Consider the following 26,553-nt stretch of genomic DNA (forward strand, 5'->3'; position numbering starts at 1 on the left):
ATACATCTACCCTCCTCTTCCTTTCTGCACCATGTGCAGAGGCGAAACACCTGTGAAACATTGCTCTCTCCGCGCCAGTGAGCACATCTGCTTTAATACATTTACCCTCCTCTACCTCTCTGCAGCTCGTGCAAAGGCGAAACACCCATGGAACAGTGCTCTCTCCGCGCCAGCGAGCGCATCTGCTGGGTTACATCTACCCTCATCCTCCTCTCTGCAGGGAGTGCAGAGGCGAAACACCCATGGAACAGTGCTCTATCCGCGCCAGCAAGCGCATCTGCTGCAGGGAGTGCAGAGGCGAAACACCCATGGAACAGTGCTCTCTCCGCGCCAGCGAGCGCATCTGCTGGTATACATCTACCCTCCTCTTCCTCTCTGCAGCGTGTGCAGAGGCGAAACATCCGTGAAACAGTGCTCTCTCCGCGCCAGCGAGCGCATCTGCTTGGTTACACTTACCCTCCTCGTTCTCTCTGTAGAGCGTGCAGAGGCGAAACACACGTGGAACAGTGCTCCCTCCCCTCCAGCGAGCGCATCTGTTGGGATACATTCACCCTCCTCTTCCTCTCTACAGCGAGTGCAGAGGCGAAACACACGTGGAACAGTGTCTCACCGCGCCAGCGAGCGCACCTGCTGGGATACATCTACCCTCCTCTTCCTCTCCGTAGTTTGTATAGAGGCGAAACACCCGTGGAACAGTGCTCTCTCTGCGCCAGTGAGCTCTTCTGCTCGGATACATCCACCCTCCTCTTCCTCTCTGCAGCGAGTGCAGAGGCGACACACCCGAGGAACAGTGCTCTCTCCGCGCCAGTGAGCACATCTGCTTTAATACATTTACCCTCCTCTACCTCTCTGCAGCGCGTGCAAAGGCGAAACACCCATGGAACAGTGCTCTCTCCGCGCCAGCGAGCGCATCTGCTGGGTTACATCTACCCTCATCCTCCTCTCTGCAGGGAGTGCAGAGGCGAAACACCCATGGAACAGTGCTCTCTCCGCGCCAGCGAGCGCATCTGCTGCAGGGAGTGCAGAGGCGAAACACCCATGGAACAGTGCTCTCTCCGCGCCAGCGAGCGCATCTGCTGGTATACATCTACCCTCCTCTTCCTCTCTGCAGCGTGTGCAGAGGCGAAACATCCGTGAAACAGTGCTCTCTCCGCGCCAGCGAGCACATCTGCTAGGTTACACTTACCCTCCTCGTTCTCCCTGTAGCGCGTGCAGAGGTGAAACACCCGTGGAACAGTGCCCTCCCCGCGCCAGCGAGCGCATCTGCTGGGATACAGTTGCCCTCCTCTTCCTCTCTGCGGCGAGTGCAGAGGCGAAACACCCGTGGCACAGTGCTCTCTCTGCGCCAGCGAGCGCAGCTGCTGGGATATATCTACACTCCTCTTCCTCTCTGCAGTGAGTGCAGAGGCAACACACCCGTGGAACAGCGCTCTCTCCGCGCCAGTGTGCGCAGCTGCTGGGATACATCTACCCTCCTCTTCCTTTCTGCACCATGTGCAGAGGCGAAACACCTGTGAAACATTGCTCTCTCCGCGACAGTGAGCGCATCTACTTGGTTATATTCACCCTCCTCTTCCTCTCTGTAACGAGTGCACAGGAGAAACACCCATGGAACAGTGCTCCCTCCGCTCCAGCGAGCGCATCTGCTGGGATACATATACCCTCCTCTTCCTCTCTGCAGCGAGTGCAGAGGCGACGCACCCGTAGAACAATGCTCTCTCTGTGCCAGCGAGCGCATCTGTTGGGATACATCTACCCTCATCCTCCTCTCTACTGGGAGTGCAGAGGCGAAACACCTGGGAAACAGTGCTCTCTCCGCACCAGCGAGCGCATCTGCTTGTATATATCCACCCTCCTCTTCCTCTCTGCAGCGTGTGCAGATGCGAAACACCTGTGAAACATTGCTCTCTCCGCGCCAGCGAGCGCATCTTCTGGGTTACATTTACCCTCCTCTACCTCTCTGCAGCGCGTGCAGAGGCAAAACACCCGTGCAACAGTGCTCTCTTCATGCCAGCGAGCGCATCTGCTGGTATACATCTACCCTCCTCTTCCTCTCTGCAGCATGTGCAGAGGCAAAACACCCGTGAAACAGTGCCCTCTCCGCGCCTGCGAGCGCATCTGCTTGGTTCCACTTACCCTCCTCGTTCTCTCTGTAGAGTGTGCAGTGGCGAAACACACGTGGAACAGTGCTCCCTCCGCTCCAGCGAGCGCATCTGTTGGGATACATCCACCCTCCTCTTCCTCTCTGCAGCGAGTGCAGAGGCGAAACACACGTGGAACAGTGTCTCTCCGCGCCAGCGAGTGCACCTGCTGGGATACATCTACCCTCCTCTTCCTCTCTGTAATTTGTATAGAGGCGAAACACCGTGGAACAGCGCTCTCTCTGCGCCAGTGAGCTCTTCTGCTCGGATACATCCAGCCTCCTCTTCCTCTCTGCAGCGAGTGCAGAGGCGACACACCCGAGGAACAGTGCTCTCTCTGCGTCCAGCGAGCGCATGTGCTGTTATACATCTACCCTCATCTTCCTCTCTGCAGCGAGTGCAGAGGCGACACACCCGTGGAACAGGGCTCTCTCCGCGCCAAAGAGCACCTCTGCTGGGATACATCTACCCTCCTCTTCCTCTCTGCAGCAAGTGCAGAGGCGAAACACCCATGGAACAATGCTCTCTCCGCACCAGTTAGCGCATCTGTTGGGATACATCTACTCTTATCCTCCTCTCTACAGGGAGTGCAGAGGCGAAACACCTGTGGAACAGTGCTCTCTCCGCGCCAGCGAGCGCATCTTCTTGTATATATCTACCCTCCTCTTCCTCTCTGCAGTGTGTGCAGAGGCGAAACACCTGTGAAACATTGCTCTCTCCGCGCCAGTGAGCGCATCTGCTTGGTTACATTTACCCTCCTCTTCCTTTCTGTAGCGAGTGCAGAGGCAAAACACCCGTGGAACAGTGCTCCCTCCGCTCCAGCGAGCGCATCTGCTGGTAAACATCTACCCTCCTCTTCCTTTCTGCAGCGTGTGCAGAGGCAACACACCCAAGGAACAGTGGTCTCCGCGCCGGCGAGCGCAACTTCTGGGTTACATTTACTCTCCTCTACCTCTCTGCAGTGCGTGCAGAGGCGAAACACCCTTGGAACAGTGCTCCCTTCGCGCCAGCGAGCGCATCTGCTGTTATACATCTACCCTCCTGTTCCTCTCTGCAGCGAGTGCAGAGGCGACGCACCCGTAGAACAATGCTCTCTCTGTGCCAGCGAGCGCATCTGTTGGGATACATCTATCCTCATCCTCCTCTCTACTGGGAGTGCAGAGGCGAAACACCTGGGGAACAGTGCTCTCTCCGCACCAGCGAGCGCATCTGCTTGTATATATCCACCCTCCTCCTCCTCTCTGCAGCGTGTGCAGATGCGAAACACCTGTGAAACATTGCTCTCTCCACGCCAGCGAGCGCATCTTCTGGGTTACATTTACCCTCCTCTACCTCTCTGCAGCGCGTGCAGAGGCAAAACACCCGTGCAACAGTGCTCTCTTCGCGCCAGCGAGCGCATCTGCTGGTATACATCTACCCTCCTCTTCCTCTCTGCAGTGTGTGCAGAGGCGAAACACCCGTGAAACAGTGTCTCTCCGCGCCAGCGAGCGCACCTGCTGGGATACATCTACCCTCCTCTTCCTCTCTGTAGTTTGTATAGAGCCGAAACACCCGTGGAACAGTGCTCTCTCTGCGCCAGTGAGCTCTTCTGCTCGGATACATCCACCCTCCTCTTCCTCTCTGCAGCGAGTGCAGAGGCGACACACCCGAGGAACAGTGCTCTCTCCGCGCCAGTGAGCACATCTGCTTTAATACATTTACCCTCCTCTACCTCTCTGCAGCGCGTGCAAAAGCGAAACACCCATGGAACAGTGCTCTCTCCGCGCCAGCGAGCGCATCTGCTGGGTTACATCTACCCTCATCCTCCTCTCTGCAGGGAGTGCAGAGGCGAAACACCCATGGAACAGTGCTCTCTCCGCGCCAGCGAGCGCATCTGCTGCAGGGAGTGCAGAGGCGAAACACCCATGGAACAGTGCTCTCTCCGCGCCAGCGAGCGCATCTGCTGGTATACATCTACCCTCCTCTTCCTCTCTGCAGCGTGTGCAGAGGCGAAACATCCGTGAAACAGTGCTCTCTCCGCGCCAGCGAGCGCATCTGCTTGGTTACACTTACCCTCCTCGTTCTCTCTGTAGAGCGTGCAGAGGTGAAACACCCGTGGAACAGTGCCCTCCCCGCGCCAGCGAGCGCATCTGCTGGGATACAGTTGCCCTCCTCTTCCTCTCTGCGGCGAGTGCAGAGGCGAAACACCCGTGGCACAGTGCTCTCTCTGCGCCAGCGAGCGCAGCTGCTGGGATATATCTACACTCCTCTTCCTCTCTGCAGTGAGTGCAGAGGCAACACACCCGTGGAACAGTGCTCTCTCCGCGCCAGTGTGCGCAGCTGCTGGGATACATCTACCCTCCTCTTCCTTTCTGCACCATGTGCAGAGGCGAAACACCTGTGAAACATTGCTCTCTCCGCGACAGTGAGCGCATCTACTTGGTTATATTCACCCTCCTCTTCCTCTCTGTAACGAGTGCACAGGAGAAACACCCATGGAACAGTGCTCCCTCCGCTCCAGCGAGCGCATCTGCTGGGATACATATACCCTCCTCTTCCTCTCTGCAGCAAGTGCAGAGGCGAAACACCCATGGAACAATGCTCTCTCCGCGCCAACGAGCACATCTGCTCGGAAACATCTACCCTCGTCTTCCTCTCTGCAGCAAGTGCAGAGGCGAAACACCCGTAAAACAGTGCTCTCTCGGCGTCAGCAAGCGCATCTGCTTGGTTACACTTACCCTCCTCGTTCTCTCTGTAGCGCGTGCAGAGGCGAAACACACGTGGAACAGTACTCCCTCTGCTCCAGCGAGCGCATCTGCTGGGATACATTTACCCTCCTCTTCCTCTCTGCAGCGAGTGCACAGGCGAAACACACGTGGAACAGTGTCTCTCCGCGCCAGCGAGCGCATCTGCTGGGATACATCTACCCTCCTCTTCCTCTCTGTAGTTTGTATAGAGGCAACACACCCGAGGAACAGTGCTGTCTCCGCGCCGGCGAGCGCATCTTCTGGGTTACATTTACCCTCCTCTACCTCTCTGCAGCGCGTGCAGAGGCGAAACACCCGTGCAACAGTGCTCCCTTCGCGCCAGCGAGCGCATCTGCTGTTATACATCTACCCTCCTGTTCCTCTCTGCAGCGAGTGCAGAGGCGACACACCCGTGGAACAATGCTCTCTCCGTGCCAGCGAGCGCATCTGTTGGGATACATCTACCCTCATCCTCCTCTCTACTAGGAGTGCAGAGGCGAAACACCTGGGGAACAGTGCTCTCTCCGCACCAGCGAGCGCATCTGCTTGTATATATCCACCCTCCTCTTCCTCTCTGCAGCGTGTGCAGATGCGAAACACCCGTGAAACAGTGCTCTCTCCGCGCCAGCGAGCGCATCTGCTTGGTTACACTTACCCTCCTCGTTCTCTCTGTAGCACGTGCAGAGGTGAAACACCCATGAAACAGTGCTCTCCCCGCGCCAGCGAGCGCTTCTGCTGGGATACAGTTACCCTCCTCTTCCTATCTGCAGCGAGTGCAGAGGCGAAATACCCGTGGCACAGTGCTCTCTCTGCGCCAGCGAGCGCAGCTGCTGGGATATATCTACACTCCTCTTCCTCTCTGCAGTGAGTGCAGAGGCAACACACACGTGGAACAGTGCTCTCTCCGCGCCAGCGAGCGCAGCTGCTGGGATACATCTACCCTCCTCTTCCTCTCTGCAGCATGTGCAGAGGCGAAACACCTGTGAAACATTGCTCTCTCCGCGACAGTGAGCGCATCTACTTGGTTACATTCACCCTCCTCTGCCTCTCTGTAGCGAGTGCAGAGGCGAAACACCCATGGAACAGTGCTCCGTCCGCTCCAGCGAGTGCATCTGTTGGGATACATATACCCTCCTCTTCCTCTCTGCAGCAAGTGCAGAGGCAAACACCCGCGGAACAGTGCTCTCTCCGCGCCAGTGAGCTCTTCTGCTCGGATACATCCACCCTCCTCTTCCTCTCTGCAGCGAGTGCAGAGGCGACACACCCGAGGAACAGTGCTCTCTCCGCGCCAGTGAGCACATCTGCTTTAATACATTTACCCTCCTCTACCTCTCTGCAGCGCGTGCAAAGGCGAAACACCCATGGAACAGTGCTCTCTCCGCGCCAGCGAGCGCATCTGCTGGGTTACATCTACCCTCATCCTCCTCTCTGCAGGGAGTGCAGAGGCGAAACACCCATGGAACAGTGCTCTCTCCGCGCCAGCGAGCGCATCTGCTGGTATACATCTACCCTCCTCTTCCTCTCTGCAGCGTGTGCAGAGGCGAAACATCCGTGAAACAGTGCTCTCTCTGCGCCAGTGAGCTCTTCTTCTCGGATACATCCACCCTCCTCTTCCTCTCTGCAGCGAGTGCAGAGGCGACACACCCGAGGAACAGTGCTCTCTCCGCGCCAGCGAGCGCATCTGCTTGGTTACACTTACCCTCCTCGTTCTCTCTGTAGAGCGTGCAGAGGCGAAACACACGTGGAACAGTGCTCCCTCCGCTCCAGCGAGCGCATCTGTTGGGATACATTCACCCTCCTCTTCCTCTCTGCAGCGAGTGCAGAGGCGAAACACACGTGGAACAGTGTCTCACCGCGCCAGCGAGCGCACCTGCTGGGATATATCTACACTCCTCTTCCTCTCTGCAGTGAGTGCAGAGGCAACACACCCGTAGAACAGTGCTCTCTCCGCGCCAGTGTGCGCAGCTGCTGGGATACATCTACCCTCCTCTTCCTTTCTGCACCATGTGCACAGGCGAAACACCTGTGAAACATTGCTCTCTTCGCGACAGTGAGCGCATCTACTTGGTTATATTCACCCTCCTCTTCCTCTCTGTAACGAGTGCACAGGAGAAACACCCATGGAACAGTGCTCCCTCTGCTCCAGCAAGCGCATCTGCTGGGATACATATACCCTCCTCTTCCTCTCTGCAGCAAGTGCAGAGGCGAAACACCCATGGAACAATGCTCTCTCCGCGCCAGCAAGCGCATCTGCTTGGTTACACTTACCCTCCTCATTCTCTCTGTAGCGCGTGCAGAGGCGAAACACCAGTGGAACAGTGCTCTCTCCGCGCCAGAGAGCGCATCTGCTTGGTTACATTTACCCTCCTCTTCCTCTGCAGCGAGTGCAGAGGCGACACACCCGTGGAACAGTGCTCTCTCCGCGCCAATGAGCACATCTGCTGGGAAACATCTACCCTCGTCTTCCTCTCTGCAGCAAGTGCAGAGGCGAAACACCCGTAAAACAGTGCTCTCTCGGCGTCAGCAAGCGCATCTGCTTGGTTACACTTACGCTCCTCTTCCTCTCTGCAGCGAGTGCACAGGCGAAACACACGTGGAACAGTGTCTCTCCGCGCCAGCGAGCGCATCTGCTGGGATACATCTACCCTCCTCTTCCTCTCTGTAGTTTGTATAGAGGCAACACATCCGAGGAACAGTGCTGTCTCCGCGCCGGCGAGTGCATCTTCTGGGTTACATTTACCCTCCTCTACCTCTCTGCAGCGCGTGCAGAGGCGAAACACCCGTGCAACAGTGCTCCCTTCTCGCCAGCGAGCGCATCTGCTGTTATACATCTACCCTCCTGTTCCTCTCTGCAGCGAGTGCAGAGGCGACACACCCGTGGAACAATGCTCTCTCCGTGCCAGCGAGCGCATCTGTTGGGATACATCTACCCTCATCCTCCTCTCTACTAGGAGTGCAGAGGCGAAACACCTGGGGAACAGTGCTCTCTCCGCACCAGCGAGTGCATCTGCTTGTATATATCCACCCTCCTCTTCCTCTCTGCAGCGTGTGCAGATGCGAAACATCCGTGAAACAGTGCTCTCTCCGCGCCAGCGAGCGCATCTGCTTGGTTACACTTACCCTCCTCGTTCTCTCTGTAGCGCGTGCAGAGGTGAAACACCCATGGAACAGTGCTCTCCCCGCGCCAGCGAGCGCTTCTGCTGGGATACAGTTACCCTCCTCTTCCTATCTGCAGCGAGTGCAGAGCCGAAATACCCGTGGCACAGTGCTCTCTCTGCGCCAGCGAGCGCAGCTGCTGGGATATATCTACACTCCTCTTCCTCTCTGCAGTGAGTGCAGAGGCAACACACACGTGGAACAGTGCTCTCTCCGCGCCAGCGAGCGCAGCTGCTGGGATACATCTACCCTCCTCTTCCTCTCTGCAGCATGTGCAGAGGCGAAACACCTGTGAAACATTGCTCTCTCCGCGACAGTGAGCGCATCTACTTGGTTACATTCACCCTCCTCTGCCTCTCTGTAGCGAGTGCAGAGGCGAAACACCCATGGAACAGTGCTCCGTCCGCTCCGGCGAGTGCATCTGTTGGGATACATATACCCTCCTCTTCCTCTCTGCAGCAAGTGCAGAGGCAAACACCCGCGGAACAGTGCTCTCTCCGCGCCAGCGAGCGCATCTGATGGTATACATCTACCCTCCACTTCCTCTCTGCAGTGTGTGCAGAGGCGAAACACCCGTAAAACAGTGCTCTCTCCGCGCGAGCAAGCGCATCTGCTTGATTACACTTACCCTCCTCTACCTTTCAGCAGCGCGTGCAGAGGCGAAACACCCGTGGAACAGTGCTCTCTTCGCGCCAGCAAGCGCAGCTGCTGGGATATATCTACCCTCCTCTTCCTCTCTGCAGCGAGTGAAGAGGCAATACACCCGTGGAACAGTGCTAAATCGGCGCCGGCGAGCGCATCTTCTGGGTTACATTTACCCAACTCTCCCTCTCTGTAGCAAGTGCAGAGGCTAAACACCTGTGGAACAGTGCTTTCTCCGCGCATGCGCGCGCATCTGCTGTGATACATCTACCCTCCTCTTCCTCTGCAGCGAGTGCAGAGCCGAAACAACAATGGAACAGTGCTCTCTCCGCTTAAGCGAGCGCATCTGCTTGGTTACATTTACCCTCCTCTTCCTCTCTGCAGCGTGTGCAGATGCGAAACACCTGTGAAACATTGCTCTCTCCGCGCCAGCGAGCGCATCTTCTGGGTTACATTTACCCTCCTCTACCTCTCTGCAGCGCGTGCAGAGGCAAAACACCCGTGCAACAGTGCTCTCTTCGCGCCAGCGAGCGCATCTGCTGGTATACATCCACCCTCCTCTTCCTCTCTGCAGCATGTGCAGAGGCGAAACACCCGTGAAACATTGCTCCCTCCACGCCAGCGAGCGCACCTGCTGGGATACATCTACCCTCCTCTTCCTCTCTGTAGTTTGTATAGAGGCGAAACACCCGTGGAACAGTGCTCTCTCTGCGCCAGTGAGCTCTTCTGCTCGGATACATCCACCCTCCTCTTCCCCTCTGCAGCGAGTGCAGAGGCGACACACCCGAGGAACAGTGCTCTCTCCGCGCCAGTGAGCACATCTGCTTTAATACATTTACCCTCCTCTACCTCTCTGCAGCGCGTGCAAAGGCGAAACACCCATGGAACAGTGCTCTCTCCGCGCCAGCGAGCGCATCTGCTGGGTTACATCTACCCTCATCCTCCTCTCTGCAGGGAGTGCAGAGGCGAAACACCCATGGAACAGTGCTCTCTCCGCGCCAGCGAGCGCATCTGCTGGTATACATCTACCCTCCTCTTCCTCTCTGCAGCGTGTGCAGAGGCGAAACATCCGTGAAACAGTGCTCTCTCCGCGCCAGCGAGCGCATCTGCTTGGTTACACTTACCCTCCTCGTTCTCTCTGTAGAGCGTGCAGAGGCGAAACACACGTGGAACAGTGCTCCCTCCCCTCCAGCGAGCGCATCTGTTGGGATACATTCACCCTCCTCTTCCTCTCTACAGCGAGTGCAGAGGCGAAACACACGTGGAACAGTGTCTCACCGCGCCAGCGAGCGCACCTGCTGGGATACATCTACCCTCCTCTTCCTCTCCGTAGTTTGTATAGAGGCGAAACACCCGTGGAACAGTGCTCTCTCTGCGTCAGTGAGCTCTTCTGCTCGGATACATCTACCCTCCTCTTCCTCTCTGCAGCGAGTGCAGAGGCGACACACCCGAGGAACAGTGCTCTCTCCGCGCCAGTGAGCACATCTGCTTTAATACATTTACCCTCCTCTACCTCTCTGCAGCGCGTGCAAAGGCGAAACACCCATGGAAAAGTGCTCTCTCCGCGCCAGCGAGCGCATCTGCTGGGTTACATCTACCTTCATCCTCCTCTCTGCAGGGAGTGCATAGGCGAAACACCCATGGAACAGTGCTCTCTCCGCGCCAGCGAGCGCATCTGCTGCAGGGAGTGCAGAGGCGAAACACCCATGGAACAGTGCTCTCTCCGCGCCAGCGAGCGCATCTGCTGGTATACATCTACCCTCCTCTTCCTCTCTGCAGCGTGTGCAGAGGCGAAACATCCGTGAAACAGTGCTCTCTCCGCGCCAGCGAGCACATATGCTTGGTTACACTTACCCTCCTCGTTCTCCCTGTAGCGCGTGCAGAGGTGAAACACCCGTGGAACAGTGCCCTCCCCGCGCCAGCGAGCGCATCTGCTGGGATACAGTTGCCCTCCTCTTCCTCTCTGCGGCGAGTGCAGAGGCGAAACACCCGTGGCACAGTGCTCTCTCTGCGCCAGCGAGCGCAGCTGCTGGGATATATCTACACTCCTCTTCCTCTCTGCAGTGAGTGCAGAGGCAACACACCCGTGGAACAGTGCTCTCTCCGCGCCAGTGTGCGCAGCTGCTGGGATACATCTACCCTCCTCTTCCTTTCTGCACCATGTGCAGAGGTGAAACACCTGTGAAACATTGCTCTCTCCGCGACAGTGAGCGCATCTACTTGGTTATATTCACCCTCCTCTTCCTCTCTGTAACGAGTGCACAGGAGAAACACCCATGGAACAGTGCTCCCTCCGCTCCAGCGAGCGCATCTGCTGGGATACATATACCCTCCTCTTCCTCTCTGCAGCAAGTGCAGAGGCGAAACACCCATGGAACAATGCTCTCTCCGCGCCAACGAGCACATCTGCTCGGAAACATCTACCCTCGTCTTCCTCTCTGCAGCAAGTGCAGAGGCGAAACACCCGTAAAACAGTGCTCTCTCGGCGTCAGCAAGCGCATCTGCTTGGTTACACTTACCCTCCTCGTTCTCTCTGTAGCGCGTGCAGAGGCGAAACACACGAGGAACAGTACTCCCTCTGCTCCAGCGAGCGCATCTGCTGGGATACATTTACCCTCCTCTTCCTCTCTGCAGCGAGTGCACAGGCGAAACACACGTGGAACAGTGTCTCTCCGCGCCAGCGAGCGCATCTGCTGGGATACATCTACCCTCCTCTTTCTCTCTGTAGTTTGTATAGAGGCAACACACCCGAGGAACAGTGCTGTCTCCGCGCCGGCGAGCGCATCTTCTGGGTTACATTTACCCTCCTCTACCTCTCTGCAGCGCGTGCAGAGGCGAAACACCCGTGCAACAGTGCTCCCTTCGCGCCAGCGAGCGCATCTGCTGTTATACATCTACCCTCCTGTTCCTCTCTGCAGCGAGTGCAGAGGCGACACACCCGTGGAACAATGCTCTCTCCATGCCAGCGAGCGCATCTGTTGGGATACATCTACCCTCATCCTCCTCTCTACTAGGAGTGCAGAGGCGAAACACCTGTGGAACAGTGCTCTCTCCGCACCAGCGAGCACATCTGCTTGTATATATCCACCCTCCTCTTCCTCTCTGCAGCGTGTGCAGATGCGAAACACCCGTGAAACAGTGCTCTCTCCGCGCCAGCGAGCGCATCTGCTTGGTTACACTTACCCTCCTCGTTCTCTCTGTAGCACGTGCAGAGGTGAAACACCCATGAAACAGTGCTCTCCCCGCGCCAGCAAGCGCTTCTGCTGGGATACAGTTATCCTCCTCTTCCTATCTGCAGCGAGTGCAGAGGCGAAATACCCGTGGCACAGTGCTCTCTCTGCGCCAGCGAGCGCAGCTGCTGGGATATATCTACACTCCTCTTCCTCTCTGCAGTGAGTGCAGAGGCAACATACACGTGGAACAGTGCTCTCTCCGCTCCAGCGAGCGCAGCTGCTGGGATACATCTACCCTCCTCTTCCTCTCTGCAGCATGTGCAGAGGCGAAACACCTGTGAAACATTGCTCTCTCCGCGACAGTGAGCGCATCTACTTGGTTACATTCACCCTCCTCTGCCTCTCTGTAGCGAGTGCAGAGGCGAAACACCCATGGAACAGTGCTCCGTCCGCTCCAGCGAGTGCATCTGTTGGGATACATATACCCTCCTCTTCCTCTCTGCAGCAAGTGCAGAGGCAAACACCCGCGGAACAGTGCTCTCTCCGCGCCAGTGAGCTCTTCTGCTCGGATACATCCACCCTCCTCTTCCTCTCTGCAGCGAGTGCAGAGGCGACACACCCGAGGAACAGTGCTCTCTCAGCGCCAATGAGCACATCTGCTTTAATACATTTACCCCCCTCTACCTCTCTGCAGCGCGTGCAAAGGCGAAACACCCATGGAACAGTGCTCTCTCCGCGCCAGCGAGCGCATCTGCTGGGTTACATCTACCCTCATCCTCCTCTCTGCAGGGAGTGCAGAGGCGAAACACCCATGGAACAGTGCTCTCTCCGCGCCAGCGAGCGCATCTGCTGCAGGGAGTGCAGAGGCGAAACACCCATGGAACAGTGCTCTCTCCGCGCCAGCGAGCGCATCTGCTGGTATACATCTACCCTCCTCTTCCTCTCTGCAGCGTGTGCAGAGGCGAAACATCCGTGGAACAGTGCTCTCTCTGCGCCAGTGAGCTCTTCTGCTCGGATACATCCACCCTCCTCTTCCTCTCTGCAGCGAGTGCAGAGGCGAAACACCCGTGGAACAGTGCTCTCTTCGTGCCAGAAAGCGCAGCTGCTGGGATATATCTACCCTCCTCTTCCTCTCTGCAGCGAGTGAAGAGGCAATACACCCGTGGAACAGTGCTCTCTCCGCTTAAGCGAGCGCATCTGCTTGGTTACATTTACCCCCCTCTTCCTCTCTGCAGCGAGTGCAGAGGCGAAACACCCGTGGAACAGTGCGCCCTCCGCTCCAGCGAGCGCATCTGCTGGGATAAATTTCCCCTCCTCTTCCTCTCTGCAGCGAGTGCAGAGGCGAAACACAGGTGGAACAGCGCTATCTCCGCGCCAGCGAGCACATCTGCTGGGATACATCTGCCCTCCTCTTCCTCTCTGTAGTTTGTATAGAGGCGAAACACCCGTGGAACAGTGCTCTCTCTGCGCCAGTGAGCTCTTCTGCTCGGATACATCTACCATCCTCTTCCTCTCTGCAGCGAGTGCAGAGGCGACACACCCGTGGAACAATGCTCTCTCCGTGCCAGCGAGCGCATCTGTTGGGATACATCCACCCTCCTCTTCCTCTCTGCAGCGAGTGCAGATGCGAAACACCTGTGAAACATTGCTCTCTCCGCGCCAGCGAGTGCATCTGCTTGGTTACATTTACCCTCCTCTTCCTCTCTGCAGCGAGTGCAGAGGTGACACACCCATGGAACAGTGCTCTCTCCGCGCCAACGAGCAGATCTGCTGGGAAACATCTACCCTTGTCTTCCTCTCTGCAGCAAGTGCAGAGGCGAAACACCCGTAAAACAGTGCTCTCTCCGCGTCAGCAAGCGCATCTGCTTGGTTACACTTACCCTCCTCGTTCTCTCTGTAGCGCGTGCAGAGGCGAAACACACGTGGAACAGTGTCTCTCCGCGCCAGCGAGCGCACCTGCTGGGATACATCTACCCTCCTCTTCCTCTCTGTAATTTGTATAGAGGCGAAACACCCGTGGAACAGTGCTCTCTCTGCGCCAGTGAGCTCTTCTGCTCGGATACATCCAACCTCCTCTTCCTCTCTGCAGCGAGTGCAGAGGCGACACACCCGAGGAACAGTGTTCTCTCTGCGTCCAGCGAGCGCATCTGCTGTTATACATCTACCCTCCTCTTCCTCTCTGAAGCGAGTGCAGAGGCGACACACCCGTGGAACAGGGCTCTCTCCGCGCCAACGAGCACCTCTGCTGGGATACATCTACCCTCCTCTTCCTCTCTGCAGCAAGTGCAGAGGCGAAACACCCATGGAACAATGCTCTCTCCGCACCAGTTAGCGCATCTGTTGGGCTACATCTACTCTCATCCTCCTCTCTACAGGGAGTGCAGAGGCGAAACACCTGTGGAACAGTGCTCTCTCCGCGCCAGCGAGCACATCTTCTTGTATATATCTACCCTCCTCTTCCTCTCTGCAGTGTGTGCAGAGGCGAAACACCTGTGAAACATTGCTCTCTCCGCGCCAGTGAGCACATCTGCTTTAATACATTTACCCTCCTCTACCTCTCTGCAGCTCGTGCAAAGGCGAAACACCCATGGAACAGTGCTCTCTCCGCGCCAGCGAGCGCATCTGCTGGGTTACATCTACCCTCATCCTCCTCTCTGCAGGGAGTGCAGAGGCGAAACACCCATGGAACAGTGCTCTATCCGCGCCAGCAAGCGCATCTGCTGCAGGGAGTGCAGAGGCGAAACACCCATGGAACAGTGCTCTCTCCGCGCCAGCGAGCGCATCTGCTGGTATACATCTACCCTCCTCTTCCTCTCTGCAGCGTGTGCAGAGGCGAAACATCCGTGAAACAGTGCTCTCTCCGCGCCAGCGAGCGCATCTGCTTGGTTACACTTAACTTCCTCGTTCTCTCTGTAGAGTGTGCAGAGGCGAAACACACGTGGAACAGTGCTCCCTCCCCTCCAGCGAGCGCATCTGTTGGGATACATTCACCCTCCTCTTCCTCTCTACAGCGAGTGCAGAGGCGAAACACACGTGGAACAGTGTCTCACCGCGCCAGCGAGCGCACCTGCTGGGATACATCTACCCTCCTCTTCCTCTCCGTAGTTTGTATAGAGGCGAAACACCCGTGGAACATTGCTCTCTCTGCGCCAGTGAGCTCTTCTGCTCTGATACATCCACCCTCCTCTTCCTCTCTGCAGCGAGTGCAGAGGCGACACACCCGAGGAACAGTGCTCTCTCCGCGCCAGTGAGCACATCTGCTTTAATACATTTACCCTCCTCTACCTCTCTGCAGCGCGTGCAAAGGCGAAACACCCATGGAACAGTGCTCTCTCCGCGCCAGCGAGCGCATCTGCTGGGTTACATCTACCCTCATCCTCCTCTCTGCAGGGAGTGCAGAGGCGAAACACCCATGGAACAGTGCTCTCTCCGCGCCAGCGAGCGCATCTGCTGCAGGGAGTGCAGAGGCGAAACACCCATGGAACAGTGCTCTCTCCGCGCCAGCGAGCGCATCTGCTGGTATACATCTACCCTCCTCTTCCTCTCTGCAGCGTGTGCAGAGGCGAAACATCCGTGAAACAGTGCTCTCTCCGCGCCAGCGAGCACATCTGCTTGGTTACACTTACCCTCCTCGTTCTCCCTGTAGCGCGTGCAGAGGTGAAACACCCGTGGAACAGTGCCCTCCCCGCGCCAGCGAGCGCATCTGCTGGGATACAGTTGCCCTCCTCTTCCTCTCTGCGGCGAGTGCAGAGGCGAAACACCCGTGGCACAGTGCTCTCTCTGCGCCAGCGAGCGCAGCTGCTGGGATATATCTACACTCCTCTTCCTCTCTGCAGTGAGTGCAGAGGCAACACACCCGTGGAACAGTGCTCTCTCCGCGCCAGTGTGTGCAGCTGCTGGGATACATCTACCCTCCTCTTCCTTTCTGCACCATGTGCAGAGGCGAAACACCTGTGAAACATTGCTCTCTCCGCGACAGTGAGCGCATCTACTTGGTTATATTCACCCTCCTCTTCCTCTCTGTAACGAGTGCACAGGAGAAACACCCATGGAACAGTGCTCCCTCCGCTCCAGCGAGCGCATCTGCTGGGATACATATACCCTCCTCTTCCTCTCTGCAGCGAGTGCAGAGGCGACGCACCCGTAGAACAATGCTCTCTCTGTGCCAGCGAGCGCATCTGTTGGGATACATCTACCCTCATCCTCCTCTCTACTGGGAGTGCAGAGGCGAAACACCTGGGAAACAGTGCTCTCTCCGCACCAGCGAGCGCATCTGCTTGTATATATCCACCCTCCTCTTCCTCTCTGCAGCGTGTGCAGATGCGAAACACCTGTGAAACATTGCTCTCTCCGCGCCAGCGAGCGCATCTTCTGGGTTACATTTACCCTCCTCTACCTCTCTGCAGCGCGTGCAGAGGCAAAACACCCGTGCAACAGTGCTCTCTTCACGCCAGCGAGCGCATCTGCTGGTATACATCTACCCTCCTCTTCCTCTCTGCAGCATGTGCAGAGGCAAAACACCCGTGAAACAGTGCCCTCTCCGCGCCTGCGAGCGCATCTGCTTGGTTCCACTTACCCTCCTCGTTCTCTCTGTAGAGTGTGCAGTGGCGGAACACACGTGGAACAGTGCTCCCTCCGCTCCAGCGAGCGCATCTGTTGGGATACATCCACCCTCCTCTTCCTCTCTGCAGCGAGTGCAGAGGCGAAACACACGTGGAACAGTGTCTCTCCGCGCCAGCGAGTGCACCTGCTGGGATACATCTACCCTCCTCTTCCTCTCTGTAATTTGTATAGAGGCGAAACACCCGTGGAACAGCGCTCTCTCTGCGCCAGTGAGCTCTTCTGCTCGGGTACATCCAGCCTCCTCTTCCTCTCTGCAGCGAGTGCAGAGGCGACACACCCGAGGAACAGTGCTCTCCCTGCGTCCAGCGAGCGCATGTGCTGTTATACATCTACCCTCATCTTCCTCTCTGCAGCGAGTGCAGAGGCGACACACCCGTGGAACAGGGCTCTCTCCGCGCCAACGAGCACCTCTGCTGGGATACATCTACCCTCCTCTTCCTCTCTGCAGCAAGTGCAGAGGCGAAACACCCATGGAACAATGCTCTCTCCGCACCAGTTAGCGCATCTGTTGGGATACATCTACTCTTATCCTCCTCTCTACAGGGAGTGCAGAGGCGAAACACCTGTGGAACAGTGCTCTCTCCGCGCCAGCGAGCGCATCTTCTTGTATATATCTACCCTCCTCTTCCTCTCTGCAGTGTGTGCAGAGGCGAAACACCTGTGAAACATTGCTCTCTCCGCGCCAGCGAGCGCATCTGTTTGGTTACATTTACCCTCCTCTTCCTTTCTGTAGCGAGTGCAGAGGCAAAACACCCGTGGAACAGTGCTCCCTCCGCTCCAGCGAGCGCATCTGCTGGTAAACATCTACCCTCCTCTTCCTTTCTGCAGCGTGTGCAGAGGCAACACACCCAAGGAACAGTGGTCTCCGCGCCGGCGAGCGCAACTTCTGGGTTACATTTACTCTCCTCTACCTCTCTGCAGTGCGTGCAGAGGCGAAACACCCTTGGACAGTGCTCCCTTCGCGCCAGCGAGCGCATCTGCTGTTATACATCTACCCTCCTGTTCCTCTCTGCAGCGAGTGCAGAGGCGACGCACCCGTAGAACAATGCTCTCTCTGTGCCAGCGAGCGCATCTGTTGGGATACATCTATCCTCATCCTCCTCTCTACTGGGAGTGCAGAGGCGAAACACCTGGGGAACAGTGCTCTCTCCGCACCAGCGAGCGCATCTGCTTGTATATATCCACCCTCCTCCTCCTCTCTGCAGCGTGTGCAGATGCGAAACACCTGTGAAACATTGCTCTCTCCACACCAGCGAGCGCATCTTCTGGGTTACATTTACCCTCCTCTACCTCTCTGCAGCGCGTGCAGAGGCAAAACACCCGTGGAACAGTGCTCTCCCTGCGCCAGTGAGCTCTTCTGCTCGGATACATCCACCCTCCTCTTCCTCTCTGCAGCGAGTGCAGAGGCGACACACCCGAGGAACAGTGCTCTCTCCGCGCCAGTGAGCACATCTGCTTTAATACATTTACCCTCCTCTACCTCTCTGCAGCGCGTGCAAAGGCGAAACACCCATGGAACAGTGCTCTCTCCGCGCCAGCGAGCGCATCTGCTGGGTTACATCTACCCTCATCCTCCTCTCTGCAGGGAGTGCAGAGGCGAAACACCCATGGAACAGTGCTCTCTCCGCGCCAGCGAGCGCATCTGCTGCAGGGAGTGCAGAGGCGAAACACCCATGGAACAGTGCTCTCTCCGCGCCAGCGAGCGCATCTGCTTGGTTACACTTACCCTCCTCGTTCTCCCTGTAGCGCGTGCAGAGGTGAAACACCCGTGGAACAGTGCCCTCCCCGCGCCAGCGAGCGCATCTGCTGGGATACAGTTGCCCTCCTCTGCCTCTCTGCGGCGAGTGCAGAGGCGAAACACCCGTGGCACAGTGCTCTCTCTGCGCCAGCGAGCGCAGCTGCGGGGATATATCTACACTCCCCTTCCTCTCTGCAGTGAGTGCAGAGGCAACACACCCGTGGAACAGTGCTCTCTCCGCGCCAGCGAGCGCATCTGCTTGGTTACACTTACCCTCCTCGTTCTCTCTGTAGAGCGTGCAGAGGCGAAACACACGTGGAACAGTGCTCCCTCCGCTCCAGCGAGCGCATCTGTTGGGATACATTCACCCTCCTCTTCCTCTCTGCAGCGAATGCAGAGGCGAAACACACGTGGAACAGTGTCTCTCCGCGCCAGCGAGCGCACCTGCTGGGATACATCTACCCTCCTCTTCCTCTCTGTAGTTTGTATAGAGGCGAAACACCCGTGGAACAGTGCTCTCTCTGCGCCAGTGAGCTCTTCTGCTCGGATACATCCACCCTCCTCTTCCTCTCTGCAGCGAGTGCAGAGGCGACACACCCGAGGAACAGTGCTCTCTCCGCGCCAGTGATCACATCTGCTTTATTACATTTACCCTCCTCTACCTCTCTGCAGCGCGTGCAAAGGCGAAACACCCATAGAACAGTGCTCTCTCCGCGCCAGCGAGCGCATCTGCTGGGTTACATCTATCCTCATCCTCCTCTCTGCAGCGAGTGCAGAGGCGAAACACCCATGGGACAGTGCTCTCTCCGCGCCAGCGAGCGCATCTGCTGCAGGGAGTGCAGAGGCGAAACACCCATGGAACAGTGCTCTCTCCGCGCCAGCGAGCGCATCTGCTTGGTTACACTTACCCTCCTCGTTCTCCCTGTAGCGCGTGCAGAGGTGAAACACCCGTGGAACAGTGCCCTCCCCGCGCCAGCGAGTGCATCTGCTGGGATACAGTTGCCCTCCTCTTCCTCTCTGCGGCGAGTGCAGAGGCGAAACACCCGTGGCACAGTGCTCTCTCTGCGCCAGCGAGCGCAGCTGCGGGGATATATCTACACTCCCCTTCCTCTCTGCAGTGAGTGCAGAGGCAACACACCCGTGGAACAGTGCTCTCTCCGCGCCAGTGTGCGCAGCTGCTGGGATACATCTACCCTCCTCTTCCTTTCTGCACCATGTGCAGAGGCGAAACACCTGTGAAACATTGCTCTCTCCGCGACAGTGAGCGCATCTACTTGGTTATATTCACCCTCCTCTTCCTCTCTGTAACGAGTGCACAGGAGAAACACCCATGGAACAGTGCTCCCTCCGCTCCAGCGAGCGCATCTGCTGGGATATATATACCCTCCTCTTCCTCTCTGCAGCAAGTGCAGAGGCGAAACACCCGTGGAACAGTGCTCTCTCCGCGCCAGAGAGCGAATCTGCTTGGTTACATTTACCCTCCTCTTCCTCTCTGCAGCGAGTGCAGAGGCGACACACCCGTGGAACAGTGCTCTCTCCGCGCCAACGAGCACATCTGCTGGGAAACATCTACCCTCGTCTTCCTCTCTGCAGCAAGTGCAGAGGCGAAACACCCGTAAAACACAGCTCTCTCGGCGTCAGCAAGTGCATCTGCTTGGTTACACTTACCCTCCTCTTCCTCTCTGCAGCGAGTGCACAGGCGAAACACACGTGGAACAGTGTCTCTCCGCGCCAGCGAGCGCATCTGCTGGGATACATCTACCCTCATCTTCCTCTCTGTAGTTTGTATAGAGGCAACACATCCGAGGAACAGTGCTGTCTCCGCGCCGGCGAGCGCATCTTCTGGGTTACATTTACCCTCCTCTACCTCTCTGCAGCGCGTGCAGAGGCGAAACACCCGTGCAACAGTGCTCCCTTCTCGCCAGCGAGCGCATCTGCTGTTATACATCTACCCTCCTGTTCCTCTCTGCAGCGAGTGCAGAGGCGACACACCCGTGGAACAATGCTCTCTCCGTGCCAGCGAGCGCATCTGTTGGGATACATCTACCCTCATCCTCCTCTCTACTAGGAGTGCAGAGGCGAAACACCTGGGGAACAGTGCTCTCTCCGCACCAGCGAGCGCATCTGCTTGTATATATCCACCCTCCTCTTCCTCTCTGCAGCGTGTGCAGATGCGAAACATCCGTGAAACAGTGCTCTCTCCGCGCCAGCGAGCGCATCTGCTTGGTTACACTTACCCTCCTCGTTCTCTCTGTAGCGCGTGCAGAGGTGAAACACCCATGGAACAGTGCTCTCCCCGCGCCAGCGAGCGCTTCTGCTGGGATACAGTTACCCTCCTCTTCCTATCTGCAGCGAGTGCAGAGCCGAAATACCCGTGGTACAGTGCTCTCTCTGCGCCAGCGAGCGCAGCTGCTGGGATATATCTACACTCCTCTTCCTCTCTGCAGTGAGTGCAGAGGCAACACACACGTGGAACAGTGCTCTCTCCGCGCCAGCGAGCGCAGCTGCTGGGATACATCTACCCTCCTCTTCCTCTCTGCAGCATGTGCAGAGGCGAAACACCTGTGAAACATTGCTCTCTCCGCGACAGTGAGCGCATCTACTTGGTTACATTCACCCTCCTCTGCCTCTCTGTAGCGAGTGCAGAGGCGAAACACCCATGGAACAGTGCTCCGTCCGCTCCGGCGAGTGCATCTGTTGGGATACATATGCCCTCCTCTTCCTCTCTGCAGCAAGTGCAGAGGCAAACACCCGCGGAACAGTGCTCTCTCCGCGCCAGCGAGCGCATCTGATGGTATACATCTACCCTCCACTTCCTCTCTGCAGTGTGTGCAGAGGCGAAACACCCGTAAAACAGTGCTCTCTCCGCGCGAGCAAGCGCATCTGCTTGATTACACTTACCCTAATCTACCTTTCAGCAGCGCGTGCAGAGGCGAAACACCCGTGGAACAGTGCTCTCTTCGCGCCAGCAAGCGCAGCTGCTGGGATATATCTACCCTCCTCTTCCTCTCTGCAGCGAGTGAAGAGGCAATACACCCGTGGAACAGTGCTAAATCGGCGCCGGCGAGCGCATCTTCTGGGTTACATTTACCCAAATCTCCCTCTCTGTAGCAAGTGCAGAGGCTAAACACCTGTGGAACAGTGCTTTCTCCGCGCCAGCGAGCGCATCTTCTGGGTTACATTTACCCTCCTCTACCTCTCTGCAGCGCGTGCAGAGGCAAAACACCCGTGCAACAGTGCTCTCTTCGCGCCAGCGAGCGCATCTGCTGGTATACATCCACCCTGCTCTTCCTCTCTGCAGCATGTGCAGAGGCGAAACACCCGTGAAACATTGCTCCCTCCGCGCCAGCGAGCGCACCTGCTGGGATACATCTACCCTCCTCTTCCTCTCTGTAGTTTGTATAGAGGCGAAACACCCGTGGAACAGTGCTCTCTCTGCGCCAGTGAGCTCTTCTGCTCGGATACATCCACCCTCCTCTTCCCCTCTGCAGCGAGTGCAGAGGCGACACACCCGAGGAACAGTGCTCTCTCCGCGCCAGTGAGCACATCTGCTTTAATACATTTACCCTCCTCTACCTCTCTGCAGCGCGTGCAAAGGCGAAACACCCATGGAACAGTGCTCTCTCCGCGCCAGCGAGCGCATCTGCTGGGTTACATCTACCCTCATCCTCCTCTCTGCAGGGAGTGCAGAGGCGAAACACCCATGGAACAGTGCTCCGTCCGCTCCGGCGAGTGCATCTGTTGGGATACATATGCCCTCCTCTTCCTCTCTGCAGCAAGTGCAGAGGCAAACACCCGCGGAACAGTGCTCTCTCCGCGCCAGCGAGCGCATCTGATGGTATACATCTACCCTCCACTTCCTCTCTGCAGTGTGTGCAGAGGCGAAACACCCGTAAAACAGTGCTCTCTCCGCGCGAGCAAGCGCATCTGCTTGATTACACTTACCCTCCTCTACCTTTCAGCAGCGCGTGCAGAGGCGAAACACCCGTGGAACAGTGCTCTCTTCGCGCCAGCAAGCGCAGCTGCTGGGATATATCTACCCTCCTCTTCCTCTCTGCAGCGAGTGAAGAGGCAATACACCCGTGGAACAGTGCTAAATCGGCGCCGGCGAGCGCATCTTCTGGGTTACATTTACCCAACTCTCCCTCTCTGTAGCAAGTGCAGAGGCTAAACACCTGTGGAACAGTGCTTTCTCCGCGCATGCGCGCGCATCTGCTGTGATACATCTACCCTCCTCTTCCTCTGCAGCGAGTGCAGAGCCGAAACAACAATGGAACAGTGCTCTCTCCGCTTAAGCGAGCGCATCTGCTTGGTTACATTTACCCTCCTCTTCCTCTCTGCAGCGTGTGCAGATGCGAAACACCTGTGAAACATTGCTCTCTCCGCGCCAGCGAGCGCATCTTCTGGGTTACATTTACCCTCCTCTACCTCTCTGCAGCGCGTGCAGAGGCAAAACACCCGTGCAACAGTGCTCTCTTCGCGCCAGCGAGCGCATCTGCTGGTATACATCCACCCTGCTCTTCCTCTCTGCAGCATGTGCAGAGGCGAAACACCCGTGAAACATTGCTCCCTCCGCGCCAGCGAGCGCACCTGCTGGGATACATCTACCCTCCTCTTCCTCTCTGTAGTTTGTATAGAGGCGAAACACCCGTGGAACAGTGCTCTCTCTGCGCCAGTGAGCTCTTCTGCTCGGATACATCCACCCTCCTCTTCCCCTCTGCAGCGAGTGCAGAGGCGACACACCCGAGGAACAGTGCTCTCTCCGCGCCAGTGAGCACATCTGCTTTAATACATTTACCCTCCTCTACCTCTCTGCAGCGCGTGCAAAGGCGAAACACCCATGGAACAGTGCTCTCTCCGCGCCAGCGAGCGCATCTGCTGGGTTACATCTACCCTCATCCTCCTCTCTGCAGGGAGTGCAGAGGCGAAACACCCATGGAACAGTGCTCCGTCCGCTCCGGCGAGTGCATCTGTTGGGATACATATGCCCTCCTCTTCCTCTCTGCAGCAAGTGCAGAGGCAAACACCCGCGGAACAGTGCTCTCTCCGCGCCAGCGAGCGCATCTGATGGTATACATCTACCCTCCACTTCCTCTCTGCAGTGTGTGCAGAGGCGAAACACCCGTAAAACAGTGCTCTCTCCGCGCGAGCAAGCGCATCTGCTTGATTACACTTACCCTCCTCTACCTTTCAGCAGCGCGTGCAGAGGCGAAACACCCGTGGAACAGTGCTCTCTTCGCGCCAGCAAGCGCAGCTGCTGGGATATATCTACCCTCCTCTTCCTCTCTGCAGCGAGTGAAGAGGCAATACACCCGTGGAACAGTGCTAAATCGGCGCCGGCGAGCGCATCTTCTGGGTTACATTTACCCAACTCTCCCTCTCTGTAGCAAGTGCAGAGGCTAAACACCTGTGGAACAGTGCTTTCTCCGCGCATGCGCGCGCATCTGCTGTGATACATCTACCCTCCTCTTCCTCTGCAGCGAGTGCAGAGCCGCAACAACAATGGAACAGTGCTCTCTCCGCTTAAGCGAGCGCATCTGCTTGGTTACATTTACCCTCCTCTTCCTCTCTGCAGCGTGTGCAGATGCGAAATACCTGTGAAACATTGCTCTCTCCGCGCCAGCGAGCGCATCTTCTGGGTTACATTTACCCTCCTCTACCTCTCTGCAGTGCGTGCAGAGGCAAAACACCCGTGCAACAGTGCTCTCTTCGCGCCAGCGAGCGCATCTGCTGGTATACATCCACCCTGCTCTTCCTCTCTGCAGCATGTGCAGAGGCGAAACACCCGTGAAACATTGCTCCCTCCGCGCCAGCGAGCGCACCTGCTGGGATACATCTACCCTCCTCTTCCTCTCTGTAGTTTGTATAGAGGCGAAACACCCGTGGAACAGTGCTCTCTCTGCGCCAGTGAGCTCTTCTGCTCGGATACATCCACCCTCCTCTTCCCCTCTGCAGCGAGTGCAGAGGCGACACACCCGAGGAACAGTGCTCTCTCCGCGCCAGTGAGCACATCTGCTTTAATACATTTACCCTCCTCTACCTCTCTGCAGCGCGTGCAAAGGCGAAACACCCATGGAACAGTGCTCTCTCCGCGCCAGCGAGCGCATCTGCTGGGTTACATCTACCCTCATCCCCCTCTCTGCAGGGAGTGCAGAGGCGAAACACCCATGGAACAGTGCTCTCTCCGCGCCAGCGAGCGCATCTGCTGGTATACATCTACCCTCCTCTTCCTCTCTGCAGCGTGTGCAGAGGCGAAACATCCGTGAAACAGTGCTCTCTCCGCGCCAGCGAGCGCATCTGCTTGGTTACACTTACCCTCCTCGTTCTCTCTGTAGAGCGTGCAGAGGCGAAACACACGTGGAACAGTGCTCCCTCCCCTCCAGCGAGCGCATCTGTTGGGATACATTCACCCTCCTCTTCCTCTCTACAGCGAGTGCAGAGGCGAAACACACGTGGAAGAGTGTCTCACCGCGCCAGCGAGCGCACCTGCTGGGATACATCTACCCTCCTCTTCCTCTCCGTAGTTTGTATAGAGGCGAAACACCCGTGGAACAGTGCTCTCTCTGCGTTAGTGAGCTCTTCTGCTCGGATACATCCACCCTCCTCTTCCTCTCTGCAGCGAGTGCAGAGGCGACACACCCGAGGAACAGTGCTCTCTCCGCGCCAGTGAGCACATCTGCTTTAATACATTTACCCTCCTCTACCTCTCTGCAGCGCGTGCAAAGGCGAAACACCCATGGAACAGTGCTCTCTCCGCGCCAGCGAGCGCATCTGCTGGGTTACATCTACCTTCATCCTCCTCTCTGCAGGGAGTGCATAGGCGAAACACCCATGGAACAGTGCTCTCTCCGCGCCAGCGAGCGCATCTGCTGCAGGGAGTGCAGAGGCGAAACACCCATGGAACAGTGCTCTCTCCGCGCCAGCGAGCGCATCTGCTGGTATACATCTACCCTCCTCTTCCTCTCTGCAGCGTGTGCAGAGGCGAAACATCCGTGAAACAGTGCTCTCTCCGCGCCAGCGAGCACATCTGCTTGGTTACACTTACCCTCCTCGTTCTCCCTGTAGCGCGTGCAGAGGTGAAACACCCGTGGAACAGTGCCCTCCCCGCGCCAGCGAGCGCATCTGCTGGGATACAGTTGCCCTCCTCTTCCTCTCTGCGGCGAGTGCAGAGGCGAAACACCCGTGGCACAGTGCTCTCTCTGCGCCAGCGAGCGCAGCTGCTGGGATATATCTACACTCCTCTTCCTCTCTGCAGTGAGTGCAGAGGCAACACACCCGTGGAACAGTGCTCTCTCCGCGCCAGTGTGCGCAGCTGCTGGGATACATCTAGCCTCCTCTTCCTTTCTGCACCATGTGCAGAGGCGAAACACCTGTGAAACATTGCTCTCTCCGCGACAGTGAGCGCATCTACTTGGTTATATTCACCCTCCTCTTCTTCTCTGTAACGAGTGCACAGGAGAAACACCCATGGAACAGTGCTCCCTCCGCTCCAGCGAGCGCATCTGCTGGGATACATATACCCTCCTCTTCCTCTCTGCAGCAAGTGCAGAGGCGAAACACCCATGGAACAATGCTCTCTCCGCGCCAACGAGCACATCTGCTCGGAAACATCTACCCTCGTCTTCCTCTCTGCAGCAAGCGCATCTGCTTGGTTACACTTACCCTCCTCGTTCTCTCTGTAGCGCGTGCAGAGGCGAAACACACGAGGAACAGTACTCCCTCTGCTCCAGCGAGCGCATCTGCTGGGATACATTTACCCTCCTCTTCCTCTCTGCAGCGAGTGCACAGGCGAAACACACGTGGAACAGTGTCTCTCCGCGCCAGCGAGCGCATCTGCTGGGATACATCTACCCTCCTCTTCCTCTCTGTAGTTTGTATAGAGGCAACACACCCGAGGAACAGTGCTGTCTCCGCGCCGGCGAGCGCATCTTCTGGGTTACATTTACCCTCCTCTACCTCTCTGCAGCGCGTGCAGAGGCGAAACACCCGTGCAACAGTGCTCCCTTCGCGCCAGCGAGCGCATCTGCTGTTATACATCTACCCTCCTGTTCCTCTCTGCAGCGAGTGCAGAGGCGACACACCCGTGGAACAATGCTCTCTCCGTGCCAGCGAGCGCATCTGTTGGGATACATCTACCCTCATCCTCCTCTCTACTAGGAGTGCAGAGGCGAAACACCTGGGGAACAGTGCTCTCTCCGCACCAGCGAGCACATCTGCTTGTATATATCCACCCTCCTCTTCCTCTCTGCAGCGTGTGCAGATGCGAAACACCCGTGAAACAGTGCTCTCTCCGCGCCAGCGAGCGCATCTGCTTGGTTACTCTTACCCTCCTCGTTCTCTCTGTAGCACGTGCA

Source organism: Amblyomma maculatum, chromosome 7 (assembly GCF_055883805.1).
Source record: "Amblyomma maculatum isolate TAMU_Amacu chromosome 7, ASM5588380v1, whole genome shotgun sequence".
NCBI classification, from domain to species: domain Eukaryota; kingdom Metazoa; phylum Arthropoda; class Arachnida; order Ixodida; family Ixodidae; genus Amblyomma; species Amblyomma maculatum.